Source organism: Gymnogyps californianus, chromosome 2 (assembly GCF_018139145.2).
Source record: "Gymnogyps californianus isolate 813 chromosome 2, ASM1813914v2, whole genome shotgun sequence".
Classification (NCBI taxonomy): domain Eukaryota; kingdom Metazoa; phylum Chordata; class Aves; order Accipitriformes; family Cathartidae; genus Gymnogyps; species Gymnogyps californianus.
The window spans coordinates 36,723,635-36,737,166 of record NC_059472.1 but is presented as its reverse complement, the minus strand read 5'-3'; the positions used below and the strand labels follow the sequence as shown (position 1 = coordinate 36,737,166).

Here is a 13,532-nt window from a genome sequence, read left to right as displayed (position 1 = left end):
AGGGTAACCAGAGAGAAAGGCCAGTCTTTATTATTTGCCCATAACTGTCTGTGACATTAATGGTGAGCAAAAAGGTTCAATGGTAGCTAGTGAGAATGACAAAGAAACCCTTCAGTCTGATTATCCTAGCTGTTACAGCACTGCTAAAAAATTGGAAACCAATCAACAAAAAATACATTATTAAAAGCCGGAGAGACCAATCTCTCAAAGAAGGAGAGCCAAAACCGCATTGTATTAGGTAATACAATAATAACATTATTTTTCACATCTCCAATTATTTCATAGCTGTGTATTTTTGCTGTACAGTAAGAGTGTTCAATCTAGATTCTGGGCTTAAATTTTCAGGGTGAAATCCCAGAACACCTACTGGTTTTCACAGCCACTACCAACTTGAAAACCTAACAGCACATTGGTTTGTTTTTTTGATTTATTAGGAAGCAGGCTTAACTGAACTTACTGACCGGAATCTAAATAAGTCTTGCTGGATTTCTGCTTTGCACCCGTGGAAGAAGCTTTAGAGAGCTACTGCCCTCTGTAGATACTGCACGCTATCGGTATAACCTTCTCAAGAAAAGAATTAAAGAAGAAAGAGAATTGTTGATAAATGAAGTACATCATTGCAGTACAATGAAGTACACGCAGTAGCAATGTACTTTGCTGTAACCCTTCCCTGCTGAAATTAGAGGCAATGGTCCCGGTGAGGCTTATGGGACAGCTCAAAAAACCATTACTCTATGCAATGTCTTTCTTATTGTGCTGGAATATATTCCTAGAAATAATGTATAGATAAATACAAGTGATTTGTTTGGTTTTTTTTCTTTAAAAATATTATTAGATTTATTGCTTAGAAATTGTTATAACTTTCTATTGGTTTATTTATTACAGCAAAAAAAAAGACTGAACTGAGGAAGAGTGGAAAAATAATGACAATATTTCTTTCTTGCATAAGAAAAAGGTAAGATTTAGAGGACCATAATATTGCAAGTACCTATTTATAGCATAATAATAACTATGAGGTAATTTGTAAGTTCTCAAATACTGGCAGCTTTTTATTTAAACTTATTCAGACCTTCACAGTCTTGGCTGCCTAAAAGCTGGTGATTTAAAATTCACAATCCTTTCTGATTAACTGAGACAATAAGTCCACTGCCAGGCACTGTATATGCCACTGTATTGACCTGTTCTACATTAGAGAAGCAAAAGTCACATTTCATTTTGTAGCAGCATATTAGGGGTGTATCAGGTTCCTTGATTTACACTATCTCCATTTTGGGTTTGTTGAAGGGAGGGTTCATTCTTTCTTCTTTTTTTTCCTCCCACTCCATTCCCTGGAAGCTATAAATGCCCCAGTTTTTCCTGGGATTTCTTTTTTTTTTTGGTCCCAGGTACCCAGCTGTGCATGAAATAATGCTCCCCATATGTGTTCATTGTTCCCGTTGCTGGTGTCTGTGCAAGTCACCAGAGTTTTCCTAATAAGGTTGGGTTTGACCTTTCAGAAGTTCTCAAATGAAGAATCTAACTGCGTTCATTACCCTCAAAACAGATAGACTTCCTTGCCACTGCCCTTATAAAACAGCTGTGAGAAACAGTAAAGCATGCTTGTTCCAAAATCAAAGTCAAGCCCCAGAGCTGTTCAAAAGTGCGTAAGCATTAGGCAATCAGGCTTTGGCTGGCCATTCCCAGAAGGGTGGTGCGCCAGATGGAGAGAGATCCTGAAGAAAAGGAGCAGACAGACTGACAGAGAAAGAGACTTCATAACAGAGGAAACTAAAACCTGGAGAGAAGCCCTTTTAACTGATGGGCTGGCTTAGGCAGGAAAACCCTGTCCGGTGGTTTTAGTGCCCCCGTGTCCAAGGCGAGGGTTTCACGATGTACGTGCTGACTGCTGGGGTGGTGGCCCCCAGTTCTGCTCCTTTCTTGTGATAGCACTGGCAGCGGTGTGACAACACAGGGAGCCAGATGACAGAGCTGACCCATCTGAAAACTAACCTGCTTGCTGGTTTGCTGGTATGTTTTTGGCTGGCAGGATTTATACTTGGTCAGATTAGTTCTTTCACCTGGCTCCCCTCAACCCCAGGAGCATGTGTGCTGGCACACACTGGAGAGACATGCCGCCAGGGCAGGAGGAGAAGGTGATATCTCTTCTGTCAAAGCTTGTGACTAGTTGAGGCTACAGCTCATGTCAACAAAATATTTCCTGTGTTCATGAAAATAAACAAAACAGAGCTCTTTTTCCATCAGTGAAACTTTTTCCTGACTGGAGTCACCTATGAGATCTTGCATCTTAGTAGTAGCTCAGGTCAGAAGAGGAGAAAGTAGATATGAACTGCTTGGTTCTTGTCAAAGGAAGAAGAGTGAGGAATTTAGATTAATATAGCAGATACTGGTAGTTACATTTCAGTTGCCTAAAGACAAAATGGACTTGTCTGTGCTAATTTATACATGATTTCATTATTACCTTATTTTAGAAAAGAAAAAATAAATGAATGAACAATTCTGAAAACCAAGACAAGTATCGCCAAAACTGAAAATTCTATTAAAATATTACAAATATTCTCAGAAAATATCCTGACAAGTTACAGAACTTAGTGATGGGCATCTAGCTATTTGAACCATCCATTAGAATCTGAGGCTGGAGATGTAAAAATTTCCTTAGCCAAACAGTAAGACTACTCTTAACTTGAAGATATACATTTCTGTTAAATTTGATAGAGCTTTCCCACAGGCGATACAAAAGGAAAGCACTTTCATTTGCTTTTGACAGCTAAATAAAATACAGCTTATCATTTCTGTACAGTTATTTTACAATACTAGAAATTATTTTTTTTTTTTTCCTCACGTAGAACATCTGCCATAAGTTTTTTTTTACTGTATTACGGCACTGAAAAAGCAGGTACACATTGATAGGTACTTTAATAATAAGCAAAGCACAAGGAAGTCAGGATCTTTAAAAAATGATGTATGCTCCCTAATGTTTCAATTATTTTAGCTATGGCAGCTTGCTGACTTGTAAGCAAGGTAATTAGACATGGATAAACTTGGTTCTTCAGAGTGATTCAGCAAAGTAAATAGGAATGAATAAGTTTAGTTTTGCAAACAAATTCTAAATCCAGCATGAACAGAGCTTGTGTTACAACTAAAATGTGTGATTCCTAGCAGCTATAAGTATTAATGTGTTTTGCCCTTTTTGCAGGTTTTGCCTATAATAAATTCACTGAGCAAGACATACAGACTTCTGTCCAATGCTATGAAAATTAACCAAGGCACATTAACTGCAGGAAATCTTCAAAGGTACAAAAATAAAATGCTTATTCATTAATTAATTAAACCAAACAAGCCATCAGCATGTGTTACATAGCCCAAGTATTATGTCAGGTCAATAATTAAGCTGTAGTAAATCTTCTGGAGGTTCTATCCTGCCAAACTTTAAAGGCTCAAGACTAACCCAAAGACCCTTAACATGTTAGTGAGCCAGTAAATGATTACACAGATAGCTTCTCAATCCAAAGTTTGCTACTACTAACTTTCTATTTTTTAAGACATCCAGAAATTGTATGTTTTGTGGTTGTTGAATAATATCCTGTGAACAAAACATATGCCTTTCTTGAGCCTATGAAAAAAATATTTTATAGGCTTGAGTTATGTCAAGATAAAAGTGCACTTTTCCTGCAAGGAAAGATATACATTAAGCTAAAAGTAATGGTTTGGAATTTTCCCTTGTTTATGTGAACATGATGATTATGAAAACTTGAAGCTAATCTCACTGTATGCAGCTGGTCATGGTAAAGAAAAGCACTATGCAAGCTGTCTTTTGCAACTCTGCCAAACCAATTCCAAAAGATCTGCACTAGTAATGTGCTTTCAAGGCCTGGCTGACTTTTAGGTGGAATTAGGAGGTCACAGCAAGTTGTGTGGTGACCTTGTGATGTGAGAATTATGGCACTAGGCTGAGTATCAAATCATACGTCTCAACAAATAAAAATATAAAGCCACTTGACAGAGCACAGAGCAGGAAGCTTGAAATGTTCTGAGATTCATTTTTTCCCTCATCTGTATTATTTTCTGTCACCTCATTTACATAAAATATTTCTGGTTAAACAATTTGCAAATGCGTGTGATTTAATAGCAGGTATATGTGTGGCAGAGGTAAATTTGGATTTAAAATTAAGACATTACTAGCAATGAAAGACAGCTGGTACACATCAAGCTTATTTCACGTGCGAGTCTTTGTATGGAATTTTGTTTGGAACCAGTTACTATTTGACATGTTAGCTCATAGTTTATTTTAATTACAGAATATCTAAATTACCAGATCTTCAGATAATGTTTCGTAACAATTAGAATTAATATAAGATTATTCAATCTGCTTTATTTTCCCTCCAGATGTGTGGCTGTATATTGGTCCCATATAAAGCACATATTGTTTGCTTGCATACAGCATATCAGGATATTCAGGCTGTCCTATACCATCAATCTAGTCATTATCTCCAGTTCCATCTTAATGCTCTCTCCCAACTTTATCTAAATTTTTACTAGGTTTATCTGTAGGTTTATCTATATTTTTCCTAGGTTGCTCTTAAAGAGGTTAACTAGAGTAGGGCCAAGAAGTGATCTTGCTTTTGTTGAAGGGAATGAATTGGATTATTATTTGCAGTACCTTCCAGTTCTACTCAATGAAATGACAAGTGATCATTTTGGTGACGTTCCCAGTCTACCAAAGGAAGGAAGTACAAATAATCTTATGAAGGACTTTATATTGGAAGATTTCCAAGCAATTTTTGCAGATCCAAAGGTTAATATTTTTTTTAAAAAAAGCTTGGACAGTGTTCGTCTAACCTGAAACTTTAGAGGGTCACTCTTTGTTGACTACATCATCTGCTGTTGTAGAGAGATTTCACAAGAAAAATTTATAAACATACTTTTTCTCTACAGAATTAGGATCATGGTTTCTCATACAATGAAACTATAACTGTGAAGTATGCATAAATGTAATTCATATTTGTCAGTATTAGGAATGCCTTCAGAATATTTATTATGAAATAAAGTGTTATCACTTGCACCATGGATAAAATAGTTAGAAAGTTCCAAGAAAAATGAAAAGGCGGCTTTTTGACCTGAAGCTTAAAAATCATGTCTCTAATGTATATAATCTATTAATGACACTCTCAGTGCAAAGACTTTCCTGGCACATTATCCGCTGACATTCCAAAAGCCAACTTCAGTTAATTAAGTCGAATACAACTTAACCCCTGGGGTCAGGTTTTTTAGAAATGTAGTTTCATTACTGCACACAGTCCCAGTTCCAAACACGCTTTTGGATCCCAGTTTATTTTTGGGAAGTGTAAGAGCTTGAAAAACCCATTTCACTTCATCTGAAATGAGCATGATCTTGAAACAAGAACTGGAGAGGCATGCATTACAGTATTTCAATGCACAGGTTACAGGGCTTAGGAGAGTGAATCTGCATGAGGGATTGATAGGTCAAGAGTACTGGGCTGACCAGTGGTGTCTCCAAGAAAGAAACCTGGGTAGATGGTCAGATGGGTCTCACAGAATAACTCGGAAAATCCCAACAGGAAGGAGATTGTTAGGAGAGGCTGGGAAGCTGAGGAACAGAGACATACAGCAAGTGCAAGTAACATTTTTTTACAGTTCACTACATCAGCCTTCATTTTACTGTATGCACAATGAGGGCACAGCCACTGGTCTATCAGCAGAAGGTATTGCTGAGCATCCTGCTAGAAGGTGTACAGCAGAACTATGATCTTTTCGTAGGGATTCTCTTTCTGTGCTGTGATATTTCATTGTTATTAGTTGTCTACACAGGATGCAGCCAAGTCATGCTGAATCTGTAATCAGGCAGCCTTTCTCTAGCCAGGATCTTGTCAAGTGTTTTCATCTCCTTGTCTAGAGGCTTTTTCTTTCTCTCCTGCTAAAAGGTCACAAGGAAACACCTACCAAAAATAGGGCAGTCCCATGGGAAAAATCCTCTAACACAGAGGTACAGCTCTGTGTTGCATACACATACACGTTCCAACACGCACCCACATGAAGATTATCCGCTAAGAAGCATGTGCTAAACCATTTGCTTCTGCATCCCTCCCAAGTGATCTCTGCCATCAGTGTTCTATCTCATTAGTATATTCCACTTTTGGAAACAAAACTGATTCTTTCTCAACTCTTTTTTCCTCTCATGCTGTCAAGTTTCTCGGTTTGGAAAAGAGGATTACGTAGAAGGGGATTATTAGCTGAAAGATAAGGGGTTTTCCCCCTAAATGCATTACGCTAAATGGCCTTTAACTACCACAGATATAGCTGATAAAATGAGATATTCCAAGAAGACACAACTTTGCCCTTTCATTTCCTCTCTATTTTGTGGCTTTCTTGCCCACAGCACATTTCTGATCTGACCTGGTAAACGAGTGCCCTTTCCATTTGGTTTTCTTTTCCATCACCCCCTCACACATAAACCTTTTCTGTGTTTTTCTATATACACCATTGATTAAGATCCAGAGGGAGTTTTTTACAGCCTGTCAATACAGTAGAAAGTCTGTGATCTTGGAGTTTTCCCTTTAGAAGCTGTGAAAGTGAAGATTCTGGGATTCACTTTTAGTATATCCATAACCTACCATATGTCACTTATACGAAGCAACAGGCACTTGTTTGCCTTTGTGGCTGCTCATCCCTATTAAATTTGTTCACACCAGTAGAGCTCCAAAGAGGAAGTATGAGGTTTTTCTCCTTCGTTTCCTCCTGCTACTTAGTGGAAGGGGTTCTCAGCTGCTGATTAAGTTGCTTCATTGGTTTTCTTACTGGCGTGTTTCTCCGCACTGCATGCCTTAATGAGGAACAGGCGGTCAGCAGTTTGGTGGGCAGTATGCTGAGAGTATGCTCAGGAAAAGAGAGACGGGCAAGAGAAAAATAGATCCAAAAAATTTCCTTCCCAGCCTGCACCAACTGAAGGCAGAAACTTGTGTTTAAGTGTACTCTTAAGATTTCAAGATCAAGCTTTCAAAATGCCAGTCTCTGGAAGTATTTATGAACATTTTCCCACATTTAGGTGGTGTTTTTTCCTGTAAGAGCCAAGTCATTTCCTTCCTATCCAGTATCAGTCATATTATCATGCCTTAATGGAGAATTGGTGCTATGCGAGGGCATCAAAATAAGACACACATAGTCTGATAAAAATACTTCTAATATTTCATGTAAGGAATGTTTTTAAAGTGGATTTTGTAAAAGAATTGTATGTGTCATTATTTCCTCTACCCCTCCCAAATATTTCCATTCAGATGGATGTTTAAGAAGAATGGAGATTTTTTTCAGCCACACACTTCTGCCAGTAACTCGATCCAAAATTTTCTCACTGTTTTTCTTGCAAAAATACAAAATGTCTTTATTAGGAAGCAAACCTATAACATCATTAAGATTGTAATGATATAGTCAGGGAATGGAAAAAAAGAATACTAGAAAGAAAACTCTTTTCTGGCTTTATGTATTAAGACCAGAATGACAAAAGAAAACAGCTAAAGCAAAACCATACAAACAGAACTGCCTAATGTGACATCAGTGGTGAGATACAGTAATATTAAAACTGTAAATGCTTTTTGAGTGAAGTGTATGGATAAGATTAACATTTCTTCACAGAGGACTTTTTTGGTCATCTAGAAAAAAATGACATATCTGCAACTGCTTAAATCTACTTGCAGTGAGAAAAGCACTTGGACATGTGTTTATATATGTATATGTGCTATTGACATAGCAATGAAGCAGCTTACTGACTCGGGGCCAAGAAACACTAACGGGAAAACTTTCCAGCATTTGTTGTTGCCTTGCAGTTTTACAGATGTAAGACAACATTTCTTTGCTCATTGTTGCCTCAAGTTGTAATCATTTTCCCTACTGCCTCCTCAATCTGTTCCCAGAAGGAAGAAGAAAATGGCCTATTATCTGTGTCACATGAAGGCCTGGTAGGTTTTGGTCTTGACAAGCAACCAGATTATATACTAGTGAAGTGCAGGCTTTCACCTAAAGAAAGGTTGAGAGTGAGGATATCACTTCTGGGGAAGAATTCCACCATGTTTTACACTTTATTCTTCATGTGGAATTAAAATGCATGGGTTTCCAGCCAGTTTTGCAGTTCTTAATATATAGGAGTGTGTACAGACGAGAGATGAGGTGTACATGAGAGATTCTGTAAATAAGTCATCACCGCCTTCTCAGCCCCTTTGGCGCTACACTGCAGTGAGAAAGCTGGTGCACCAGTTAGTTGATTAACCCAGTATTTAGAGCAATTTAGTCTCACCTCCTTGCTCCAGTCAAGACTTCCTGTACGACAGCGCTACAGTCAGTGCCACAGGGAAAACATTGCTTCACCATCTCACAGGAGAGCTGTGGAGATAGATACATTTAAGATTACGGAGTGCTTAGATAATGCAGTAATGGGATGCTCATAAATGCCATAGAGAAATCCCGGGCTTCACGGCTCAGCAGCTGTGTCTCACACAGTGGGCATGTTTATCTCTAGGAACTGATCCTGGAAGCTGCAGGCCACGGCGGTTCCCACTGAAGGCATTCTCAGACCGCTCGGTGATCATGTCCAGAGCTTCTATGGGATTTTGAAATCCTGTGAGATGTAAATTAAGATGACTAAGGCAACAAAATATAACCACTGATTAACAAAGCAGGTCTTTATAGCCATTAATTCTATATTTATAAATAGCCGGAGACATGACTGAGTGACGATGTTCAACCATGCAACTAATTGAAAGCAAATAAAGATATGATGACACAGTAATTGTAACTGAAATGAAAACATTCTTCACCAGCATTTTTAGATTCTTCCACACACATTAACCTTTTCTTTTAGGTAGGAGGCCTTCCCCACAACTGTTCATAGTTTAAATAGTACCAAATTAAACCATCAAGTACACTGTGTGTTCCTGGATATGTAAAACTATTCATAACTATTGAAATAATCTGGAATACCATAAGACAACAAAAGAATACAGTTTTTCTATGGAAACTTGGACTTTGAATTTAGGTTGTGATTTAGATAGATTTGTAAATATCCCAACTAGTGGCCATGATGCCATGGAAGTGGTGAACTGTTTTTGCAGGGCTTTGTGCTTAAGTTACACTTAATATTCTAGAAGGATTATATTCTGCGATGCTCAGAACAAACATAGTGGATGGCCTTTACACCTCAAGGTACTCAGCTGAATCATGATGAATTTTTAACAGTATGAAAGAAGAGAAGTATTTTGATAATATTTTGGGGTGGTGTTGGTGATTTTTATCTTTTTCCCATGATTTCCCTTCTAGTTGCTACCAAGTGCTGTTGTACCACTTTCTGAACGCATGGTCTGATTCTTGGGTGCACTGAAATTTTCTGCTGGGTCTCTGCTGAGAGACTTTTCTCCCACTTTGAATATTGTATCACACATATGGCATGGGCTGGGATAAAAATAAAGAGAGGTGATACAGAGGTGAAGGTGAAGCATGATGCTGAAATACAACAGCAACAAAGATCTAACTATTAACTCAAAGGGTATTAACTGGAATAGATGGCACAGGGATGCTTATAGGTGTTTGCTGGAAAAAAAGGTGATGAGAGAGAGCTGAGTGGATCTGCCTCATTCCAGGAACATATCAAAGGTAGAGCTGTTCTATTCAGGCTTTCAGACTTCTGAAAAATTTGTGGTGATTTTTATCGATGTGCAACTCTGTTGTAAGACCAGTGTCATGAGGTTGCCACGTCTTCTGTGATTCATGATGGTTACAGTGAGTGTTTTAAAGTTATACATCTTCTGCTATCTAGCAAGCAATTTTACAAACATAACTTCTATCTTATAAATCACTAGTAATAAAGGTATATAGGCTACATTAGACATATTCCTTTAGCAAAGATTTGCTGGCTACAAGCTTTAGATGCACTATATAGAGTTACTCATTAGATTATCATCATTATAACACCTGAACAAGGCATTTACCTCTGTAGGACTTGCCCCACTGTATCTGACAGGAATGTAATTAACTATTGAGTTAATACACAAGGTGACATAAAAACCTGTTTACTTTTTTAACATCATTGACCAGAAAGAGATAACAGGCGAAAAAAAAGACTAAACTTTTCTTCTTTTTTTGCTGTTGGATTAGTTCTGAAGTTTGTTATTCACTAAGCAAATATTGCTGAAAAAGAAGGTGTGACTTTGCAAGCTGAATTTTCAGTGCAGCACAACCATTGATGTGCATTCTTGATCAGTACATTGAATAGCAACAAAATACTTCCATAGATCAGAGTTTTAAAATACAAACTTGAAATGTGTGCGCCTTCTATCTAAATAACAATAGAAGAGATTTCTGGCTTTTATGTTTCACTGACTTTTTTTTTTCTTTTTGCAGACTTATGTCTTTTCAGTAAGTATAAATAAAGAAATACATTTTCAAGTAGCACTGTTACTTCACTATATGAAGAAAATAAGAGGAATCATTTCACCCATCATTGAAATGCAGCCATTTCAGGGATGTGGAATTTTATTGGTGCTAGCAAACTAAACAAGAGTTTAGTGAGGAGTAAAATAATATGTGCTGTTAAAACTGCAGAGAAAAAATAAGCAGGATAGAATGCAGCAACTTAATTAAAATATTTTGTGTATGTCTTAGAGATGTTTATTTTAAATAACGGGTATTTTCTTTAGCTGTATGAACTCAAATGCTGTTTCTATAAAGGGAGATGTTTGACCTGCTTCAAGCTATAAAGGAAGATTTGTGATTCTCCTAAGTCCACATGCCCTAGATTAATGTTAGTGTCAAACTGATTCTACGTTAAGCTCATTTAATGTACCTCTGGGCTATAAGATGTTACTTTGCCAGCAGCAAAGGTCACATGTTTTCAGGTATTGACAGTGCAAGTAATGACAAGTTGTTTCTGTGTTTGAGTGGATCAGGGTCTTTTTAGCATTCATTCAATGAATTTGGCAAACTGTAGCCTCTGCCCAAGAGGGCTCTGTGCCTTTCAGTATACAGCAGAGGGAATTATTAAACCTCCAGCTCTGAAATCTATAGCTTCATTTAGTTCAGACCTCCCAAAGGAATTTTTATGCCTTTAGCTAAATAGCAAACAATTTTGAAGCTGACTTGACCTAGGTAGCAAATTTCTTCTTGATCATAAAAAGAAATGGAAAGAATAATTTCTATATTTATTGGTTTTTAAGCACATTTTTTGTTTAAATATATTTACGTACGGTAGGTCAAACTAGCCTTGCAACTGCAGCTACAAAAAACAACAGCCTCTGTGAAACTTTGCAAGCATCGGTCCTAAGGAAGGAAGCCTGATCAAATAGCTGAAACTCAGGAGCAGAGCTGAAGTGCTGCTTTCCTGGCTCCTTCCCGGGTTGTTGAGTGACCAAGCAAGTCATGTAACAATACCAAGATTTACACAATGTTGTGAGTCATCTTTAACAGGTAATCAGAAAATGCATTAAGCCACTCAGATGGGAGCCTGACATTTCCCAAACAGTCACAGACTGCACATGGCTTCTCCTGTACATTTTAGTGGTGAAGAATGCTTGGAGAAAAGTTTTGTTCTCTAAGGCAAAAGGCCACAAAGAGGGTTAAGGTTATGATGCTCTGGGAGTAGAATTTTCTAAGTATTATCATCAGACACCTACAGTCTGTGTGGTAGATCTTTTTTCTCCCAGACTGGGATCTGAGCAAGGGGAAATGGAAACAGCTTATTAGGGGATGGCAAAGCGATGGATACCCTAGACATCTGTCTCTTGCACAAATGCACAAACCTAGGTCAGGGCTACAGTCAGGCTTCTCTGGGAAGCAGATACTTGGAGCCTGAATTCATGTTCTCAGTCTCAGTGCTTGCTCCTAGACTGTTTATACATTATCCCAAAATTGTCATTTGATAAAGAGCAGAAAGGTCTCAAGAATGCCAGCACTCCATCTCCACATCAAGTGATCTAACCTGCAGAACCAAACCCCCCTCCTCCTCCTCCCCAGCATATGGATCTGGCCTGGAGCAGCTTTCCCAGGACAGGGAGACTGAACCTTTTGTCACCATTGCCTGGTGACTGAGGAACTCTCCTGGGACTGGAGCTGGAGCTCCAGATGTCATCATGAGGAGGAGGGCTTGAATCTCAGACTTCCAGTTTTCTGGTGGATCCCAAACATCCCGTGAATTTTCCATGGCCAATGTGCACCTCACAAATTGGGCTCCTTTGGAGATTTATGCCTGTTTTGCATTTCCCAAACAGCTTTAGCTAAAAGGCAGGATCTTAGGCAATTAGTGCAACAAAGACAGGGTGACAACTGAGCAGACCCAGAAGCCTAGCATTAGATCTCCAAGGAACTTGAGGTATCTTAAGCTGTGCAGCACGATAGGTATGGATTATTTTAATTGCTCTTCTGAAGTTAAGCTCCTAAGTTTCTCTGAAAGGGCACTGATGTGATTTGTTGCATGCTTGCTGAAAAGCACATTGGTTCATGCTATAGTGACCCAAGTATTGTTAGAGATTGTTCGTTTTTTCGCATGTGTCACAGTTCCCAGAAGCATCCAGGCAGGGTTTTAACTGAACCTGATTAGCTTAATCAGCACAGACTTGTGCATGGACGTGCCTTTCTCACATCTGTGCCATTTGTTTCACTGCCTCCCTTCTCTCTTTCCTCTCGTCACATTTTTCCTTATCAAAGTTTCCCTAACTTTAAACACTTCCATGAACCTTTTCCTTTTTATTCTCTTCCCAGTTGCCTTTTTATCTTTGTAGAAAGCTGTGGAAGATGTAAAAATGGCAGATGGAAGATGAGACTAAATATGATCTGAAAATGCAATATAGTTTGCCACCAAGCTCTTCACAGCAAGATTTGGGATCTCGACAGCTTCCTTAGCTTGCTTAGCACAGCTGAGCAGAGGAAGGGGAACAGGGCACTGTCGAGTATGATGGTATATTAGGCTTCAGGAGAAAATAAAAAAGCATTAAAGGGCAAAATTGTGCCAGGCTTTCCCTCACAGTAGCACTGGGAACTCAGGCACAGCTTCCCTAAAGCATAAGGAAAAGCAGTAAGCAAGTATTTTTAGTGTTGCAAGTGAAGTCTTATGTCAGTGTCACTCTTCCAAAGGCAACAGTATTATATTGGCTTATATTGTTAAAATTCAGGATTACAACTGATGCTTCTGAACAGAAGTCTCTAGTTTTCCTCCCAACTGCAAATTATAGGACACTAATATGCTTTCTCTACCCTTATGAGGAAATAAGTGTACTGAGTTTTAAATGCATGTATAAGAAAGGAAAATAATACATATATGTGTGTGTGTGCGTGCACCTGTAGGTAGATATAGATAAAGACATAGATATAATCTCTAGCCTTGTTTCGTTGTGGTGATCGTTGACTCCCCAGACACAAGCTGGGAAATCATGAAAATTTAAGAAACCCTCCCAAGTGTGACTCTTTCATCCTCTTACTCTTTCTCTGTACCTTTTGTAGTTGTACAATAGTTGTACCTTTAAGTACAACTCGAAGGAGCA

The 13,532-nt window shown here is 38.4% G+C and overlaps 1 protein-coding gene across 2 annotated transcripts in view; it reads left to right on the top strand.

Annotated features, from left to right (window-relative positions):
• The first annotated feature begins 892 nt into the window (after positions 1-892).
• SULF1 (sulfatase 1) overlaps positions 893-13,532 on the top strand; it is a 103,122-nt gene continuing 90,482 nt past the window's right edge. For both annotated transcript variants that reach the window (XM_050892292.1, XM_050892294.1), the window contains exons 1-2: positions 893-955; positions 3,194-3,291. The gene's annotated coding sequence lies outside the window, so the exon portion shown is untranslated. The remainder of the gene's footprint in view (positions 956-3,193; positions 3,292-13,532) is intronic.